This window comes from Porites lutea, chromosome 13 (genome assembly GCF_958299795.1).
Source record: "Porites lutea chromosome 13, jaPorLute2.1, whole genome shotgun sequence".
Taxonomy (NCBI): domain Eukaryota; kingdom Metazoa; phylum Cnidaria; class Anthozoa; order Scleractinia; family Poritidae; genus Porites; species Porites lutea.
In genome coordinates, this window is record NC_133213.1 from 3,695,693 (window position 1) to 3,700,719 (window position 5,027).

The window sequence follows — 5,027 nt, forward strand, 5'->3', positions numbered from 1 at the left end:
TCATTCATTCATTCGCCGCACGTCTGATCCACCATTTACAATTTTGTGAAAATAAAGAGAAATGATTGTTCTTGTTTAAATATATCAGTGTAAGATAGAGAATATAAATTCCCCAACTGGTATAACGAGGTGCTTATTGGAAAACATTACCCAGCTGCTTTCATTTGGGATTAAAATTGAGGTTCCATGACTTTTCTGAGTGCTGAGGGTAAGAAAACGTGTTAGAGCTCTTTTGCTTTTTTACCTGAAAGTCTTTGCCCATCCTCAGGGCTCAAACCTCGAAATTAGAATATGGCTAAAGATATTACTGTCAGTAAGAAATGTTGAATAGCTTTCATTTGAAGTCGGCTCTAGAAGTAGAGCAGAATATATAGCCGACCAAAGGTCCACAGAAAAGCATCCGCTAGCCAAATTTAAGAAGGTTATACACCTGCATGACGAAATTTTACCCGAGCTCCACGTAAGTGTCACAAGCCTTCAATAAAAGCTTGTGAAACCAAACCTAAAGTGGTGGGATCCTTCTAGACGTAAACACTCTATGCTCAGGCAGTTTAATTTCGTACGCGTGAATCGGGAGTTCGATGCGACGAACGGCTGATGCGTTGTAACTTTGACGGAGATTTCATCATCATTTCGATGACGAAATAAAGTAAGCGAAAATAAAAAAGGTATGGCCTACAGTGACTATTTTCTTATTTCTGTAGTTAGTGTGTTTACCTCTTTTGCTGTAACCAGAAATAAAACGTGCACTTAAAAGCACTTGACACTTGTTTTTATATAACACGCAGGTTTGAACACGAATGAAACGTTGCGACTTTATCCCTAGCTCTCACCTCTCCCCCGGCGCATGTGGTGACAAAGGGGGGCGATTCAGTGATTTGCGCCTAGTATAGATGAACGATGTTTGTAAGACGAGAAATTCTTGCATTTTCGCCGTTTCTTTTCATTCCTTTTTCAGTGACGCAAACATTGATGTGCGAGCTTCCAGTGGGATGAGAGAAATGGTGGGCTAGTGAACCATACCCGGAAGATAGTTTCACAATGCCATACCCGTTAGTATGGAGAGTCACACATCTCACTGACCTTTTTTATGGGCGAGAATCCATCTGGATCTACGCCTATATCGGGCTCCTCCTTTCTCGAGCAAAACTGTGGACGGTTATACATGAGTTTATGTTTAGAACCCGTCGCAGTACTACAGCAAGCCGAGTGTCGTGAGGGGTAAAAACTATGTATGGTACATGTCTTGGCATATATTATTGTGAGATTTGTCGTGAATAATTTGAATGAAAGAATTCTTAATCCTAAAATACTCCTCTTTTCAAAAAAATGCATACAGACGTGTTGTTTCAGTTTGTGAAAGATTAATGAAGGCGGGGACGCGGAGGTCGATTGTGACAAGGCATAAATGGAATGCATTTTGACCGCTCCGAAAAAGTTATGTTCTGAAACTTTGGGTGGATAAAAATTTGTTTTATTTCTTTACTTTTTCTGTTTTCATGGTTATGACTAACCTTTCCAATATGCCATTGGAAAGGTGACAAGGACGTGATAATAATATATTTTTGGTGTTATTTTAAAGAAAATCTTCTTAGCGCTCAAGATTTTTTGCTGAGTTGCTAAAGTAACCAAACAAATAAATTCATCTAGATTTTAAAGCTGAGTAATTTGACAAAAATCACTTTGTCTTATTTTTACCCAACTTCTGTTCACGTGGAAAACTCGTGCCACTTAAAAAAAAAAAACGCGCAATGAACACGACGATCACCAAAGTGAAAAAAACAAAGCCCCATCTAGTTTTAATTGGAACACATTCAACATTTTCCACGAAAATACTTGCACTCGATTTGTAGAAACACGTATTTACATTAGCTCCTTGGTTTCTTAGCAACGGGCTAACAGCTTGCACGCAGGCTGCGTCAAAAGTAGGAGCACGTGCAGGTCATGGGGCTTTTAAGAGAAGCTAACTGACACGCCACGCCAATTGTTAAGGGGGCTACGTAACCCTGTTTTCTATGATTTAAAACGCCAAAACTTTTTCGTAAAATAATGGTCCAGTTTTGTTATTTTCCTGTTGCAACGAATGACAAGGATGGACATACCCTTCGAGCAGAGGCCATTGTCCTCGCAGGGTAGGATTTACACGGGTTGGAACTTGAAAAAGTTGGGTCAACTTATATTTTCAAGTTTTAATACTATGCCTTTTAAAGTTAACCAAAGAATAAGATGGCTAGCGCTCCCTGATGCAATTTGTTCGATATCTTTTTCGTAACTTTCAACAGGAGCTTTTTGTGCATGATTTCCGCTCAGAATGGACCTAAAACAGTAATATCCCCTGGACATATAGCCCCACGATGTTATTGTATTAAATCACAACAAGTTTGCGTAAATATTATGTCAATTTTTTTAAAAGGATCAATTTTCTGTGTTGTAGCAAACATTGGTGTAGAAAATGCAGCGCAAGAAGGAGAAAACCTAATGAAGTAAGTCCAAATGGAATGAAAATTAAAATCGAATGAAACGAGGATAAATGAAAATCGATTTAGCGAAATGCTTCTTGCCACAGGGGCTAGTACTTAATCACGTCAATAAAAAGGACATTTCTCTCTTGTCTAAACTTGCTTGTTAGCTTTCTTTTTCTTTGGCGCTACGACCAAAGCGATTTTCAAGCGAACTCATGCTCTCTATGGCTGCACAGAATAGTTTCAGACGAAAATTTTGATAGTAAGTAGAAACATAGCTGATCCTTACGGCAGGGAAATTTAGAGAATAAAAATATATAAAAATCATATGGAAAATTTTGGATGCTGTGTTAGAAAAAGTTCGCGTTTATAAACTGCTCTCCGCAGGCTCTCAACACATTTTAAAAAAAAGGCAAATTCGACTGAGAAAAACAACGAATATAAAGAAAATAAAAGTTATCCTCCGTAATAAATTGCTGAAGTAAGAAAGCTGCGAAGGCCGTTTTCTGAAGTCATCTCCATGTCAAGACAAAGAATGGGATTGAAAACCACTCGGTTAAGCTGACATTATATCAGTGATAATATTCTGACTCAGGTCTGTTTAGCTGAAATCTATCTTTTTGAACTTAACAGCTCACGTGTATTTCTTATGACTTGTTGGAAACGACAAATAAACAAGTTGGTGGTCGGATTGCTGAAAACATGCGCATAAACGGCACCATCACCTTCTTTTGTGCCACGTCATGTACAGGATATGAATAATCGCGTACTTAGTGCGAAATTAGTCCTCACAGGAAGGAAGGTTTGAAAAGGGGGCGGGGGGAAGGTTAGGGTTACGGTTTGGGGGGGGGGGGGGGGTCCTGTTCTAGCATTCCCGCTCCTTTTTCAGTACAATCCCGTATACCGAACTTCTGTCATCTCTAGCTACCCCGAATATTGTTTGCTTCCCCATTACCGTATCCCGTACCAAGATGTTGGCGAATCCCGCTTTCTAACTGAGCGCTCATGAAAAACTTCAAGAAATTTTTAGTTTTCTCGAGTCCTGCACTGAATTTTGGTCAAATCCCGGATCCCGAGAATACTTTTCCAGACCAGGAACCATCCTCATTTTGTACCCAGATCTCACTCGGTCTTTTACGAGATTAGCGGCACCCCAGTAGGAATAAACCAGTCCACGTTTTTTTTTTCAACTTCGGACTGGGTACCAGTTACCGAAAATCCGTTTTGCCAGAGATTATCTAATCATGTGCATGTTCTCTTATTGATCTGTGCGCGTAATATTCACTTCATTGAATGGACACCGCACATTACAGAGGTATCCAGACTCAGATTTCAGATTTTGGATCAGGTAGATTTAGCAAACATAACGTGAAGAAAGAGAGACAACGGAGAAGACAAAGAACAAGAACACGAACACAAATAGAAGCAAATATCGCACAAATGGTGAAAAGAAAGATGTGCGCAGTGAAGGAAGAAGCTTAATCTTTCGCTGCTCTTTTAACGGAATAAAGAGGTGAATGGGGTTTAGTGTTATTTACCAATAATGTTTAGTGTTTGCTGTAAATTTGGCAATTTCCTTTTTTTAATTTTTACTGTTTCGAGGAGAAAGGACTAGTGTTTGGAGGGTATGTCGTGAAAAAATCGTGTCTGTGCACTGTAAAAATATATCTTTCACATCTTCGGCAGTCTTTAGACATCTTCGTTAGTCTTCGGTAATCTTTGGCAGTCTTCGGGAATCTTCTCAAATATTAGGGAATTATCGAAAAATGCCCCGAAAACTCCTTGATATACTAAACCAAATAATACTGGCCTTTTTGTTTGTTTCTTTATGGAAAAAATTTACTGTCAAAGTGAATTGCTTACTGTTAGTATTAAAATAAACTTTGTTATCGAGGTACCCCCATTTAGACCCTCAATAAGGCCACATGTTCTCGCGATGGACAATTCAACCTATTGTTTGAAACACAACACATCAGGGAGCCAAGGAAAGTCAGGGGAACCTGTCGAGGCATCATGTTTAAATAGCAAGGGACAAGAGCTTCCGAAACATCTTTTCCTCAATGACCTCTTCTTGGGTAATGTGGCATAAACTTTGTACATTGTGTTTGCATACTACCTTGCGTTTATCTCTTTACCATGTCAACCAGTCCGTTATAATTTGTGACAGATCTGTATGATAACTTTCACCATGTAGTACACTTGTCGAATTGTAAATTTGTTTTTGTTGATTAAAACAAGCTATAATTAGAATGATCAAAGCTCTTACCAAATGGGTCAGAAAAATAAAAGCAAGTCCTCTTAGCGGTCGTCGCGGGGCAGTCGTGAAGAAAGTGAAATATGATTTCGTCAGAGCTTGAAAGATGTTATAAATTGCTCATAATTATATTTTAACGGAACAAAGTTTTAAATTTGTTTCACCGGCAAGCTCTTATGATTTCAGTTTACTCTAATATAATTCAAACGACCTTGGCTGAAACTATTGGGGTGAAAATAACAAGACTTCGCCAAGAATAAACATATCATTTACGCTGCCAAACAATCGGATGCCGTTGTTTATAGTTCAAA